Genomic DNA, 2,932 nt, shown 5'->3' with positions numbered 1-2,932 from the left:
GATCCTGGAAAGCGCAACCGAGGATTATTCTAGGGCTGCGTCCGGCTGGGCCTCGGCTGCGGACCCCCCGCCCGCACCAATGGCCAGGCCCACGCAGGCCGGGGCTGGACAGGGTCCCAGGGCCCCAGGTTCCCAGCGCCAGGCCTGGCTCCCTCGGTTCCCACCGACAAGCCGGGTTTCCCCTCCTTCCGCCCTCGCCCCCTGCGACAAGGGCCTCAAACTCCCTCTTCCCGGCTTCCGGCTGCGGGGCTCCGGGGCCCAGGCCCTGCTTCCCCGCCATCCCATCGGTGCGGCAGCCCTTCCTGTCCTCAGCCTGCACCTCTCAGCCCCGGCTTTTAGTTTGTTTGTTTGTTTGTTTGTTCTGTATTTTAATGTTTTTATTGATTCCAGAGAGGAAGAGAGAGGGAGAGAGAGAGAGAAACATCAATGATGAGAGAGAACCATGGATCGGCTGCCTCCCGCAGGCCCCATACTGGGGATCGAGCCCGAACCGGGCCTGTGCCCCGACCGGGAATCCAACCGTGACCTCCTGGTTCATAGGTCGAAGCTCACCCACTGAGCCCGGCCCTGGGTCAGCCCTGCTCTTTGGAGAGAAAAGGTCCTCCAAGTGCTTGGTTTCTCAGCGGACGTGGACTGGCTCAGGATCTCGCAGCTGGAGAAGTTGAAGGTCGCGACCCCACGCGGGAGGGAAACTACGGCGGCTCCTCGGGGCCAATCCGCGTTCGGTTATTTTGCGGCGGCCACGTGGCCCCAGAGTCTTGGGCCTGATTGGAACCCGCGTGATCGGTCTCCAACGCACAAATGCCGGGTGTCGTGTAAAGTGCAAAGTGCCCGCGGTACTAAATATAAACGTTTGCAAAGCATTATCCTTTATGGCAGAGACTGCTGTACACGAGCGAGGTCTGACATTCCGCCCTAATCATCCCCCGGTAATCAGGGCATGTCTCTGTGGCCTGCTTTGAAATTAATCATTGCCTTTTGTAATCAAGTCGCGGTGATATGAACACGGAAATATCTGTGCCGTCTGTGTCGGGGACCAAAGCGGTTGCTAATCAAAGCTTAAACGTGAAAGGCACCTTTGGGACGTCTGCATGGGATTTTTGTTTAATTAAAAAAAATAATAATTTTCATTTTGGTGGGTCGAAATATTACGATGACAAGAGACATTTGACTTTATTCCTGGTGGCTAAACTTGAAAAAGTAATTTCTAGTTAGGATGTATTTAGAATTAAGTAAGGGAAGGTAAATGTAATTTCTGGCACATCATCTGTATAATAGACTTACTATTTCATTAATGCTGTAGTCTAAGCCGTTATAAATTTTAACCCTGTTCCAAATTTCCACCTTAATTTCCATCAAGCCATGTGTGCAAAAAAACTTAATTTTAAACTTTGATTTGAAAGAATACATACTGCAAAGTGTAATAAAGTAGAAAAGAATTGCCCACCAAAATCATTCAGAAGGAAATATTGATAACATTTTGGTTGTTACCTTCTAGGTAATCTTCCTCGCCTTGCATTTTTCCTTTACAAACTTGAAAAAACAATTGTGAATAAGTAATAATAATTATTTTTTATTGAGTAAATTTGCCAGGCATTATTCTGGACATTCTCTATGTTTGGTGATGACTTTTACTATTACCTTCCAGGTTTAGGAAGCAGGCACAGCACAAAGTATCTTGCCGAATTTGCATATCTAGTACACTAGAGGCCCGGTGCACGAAATTCGTGCAGGGGGGAGGGCTTCCTCAGCCTGGTATGCACCCTCTCCAATCCGGGACCTCTCGGGGGATGTCCGACTGCCGGTTTAGGCCCCATCCCTACGGAGGGGCCTAAACCAGCAGTCGGACATCCCTCTCGCAATCCAGAACCACTGGCTCCTAACTGCTTGCCTGCCTACTGGCTTGATCGCCACCTAACTGCTCCCCTACTGGCCTTATGGCCCCCAACTGCCCTCCCCTGCCAGCCTCATGGCCCCCAACTGCCTCTGCCTTGGCCCCCACCACCGTGGCATTGTCTGGAAGGAAGTCAGACGGTTGGAAGATGTCCGGTCTCCCGGTCCAATTAGCATATTACCCTTTTATTAGTATAGATGGCAGAGCGATCTCTGAACCCAAGAAATCTGAGATCAGAGGCCATGGATTTAATTTGGATTCTGCTCTTTTTCCCTCTTATTACAAGCATTTTAGCATTTCATTGAAAACTCCTCATAAATACATTTTTTACAACTTCCAAATCCTCCATCACATAGATGACCCTGTAAAAGTAAGATGTACTGAAGTAAATTTGACTCTTATCTGTTCCAGGATGGAAAACAAAGCTGAAATTGTAGTTTGAACCATTTTCTTTGAGCACTCACTTAGAGGCTTATGAACTATGCCATGGCGGCCATCAAAGGATAGGGCTTCCGGAAGATAAATTATATTACTAATTAATGTCACTCCTTTCAGAATTATTTCCCGTGGACTTACACAGGGAGCGTCCTCAGACGGGGGCTGGTTTTCAAAAGCATGCTGCTCTTTAACATTCTAATTTTATTAGTTACACTCAAACTCACATTTATTATTTAGCATGCTCTTTCTGTACTGAAACTTGGCAGAGTGAAATTTGGGCAGCCGTTAGGGAGCCCAGTTGCCTCACTCACCAGCAGTACAGAACAGAGAGCTGCTGGAAATTCTGCGAAGGGAGCAGGAGAGAAATGGCTTCTTTATCTTCTGCAGTCTTCTTCCAATTCCAGAATATTTTGGTGCTTTTAAATCCCAAGTTTGAGTCTTTTTAGAGAAACCCCAACTTTAGACATTAGCAGGGTGCTTTATTTTATTTCTTAAAGCAAACATAATTATGCCAGCCCACCATTCAAATTTTAAAAATGTGTCATAATAATCAGTAAACATAATATATTAAGATATTTTTTCCTTATAGATATACATTGA

The sequence above is a fragment of the Myotis lucifugus genome, unplaced genomic scaffold, assembly GCF_000147115.1.
Source record: "Myotis lucifugus unplaced genomic scaffold, Myoluc2.0 scaffold_44, whole genome shotgun sequence".
Lineage (NCBI taxonomy): Eukaryota > Metazoa > Chordata > Mammalia > Chiroptera > Vespertilionidae > Myotis > Myotis lucifugus.
The sequence above is the reverse complement of the archived record's forward strand: the minus strand, read 5'-3'. Positions refer to the sequence as shown.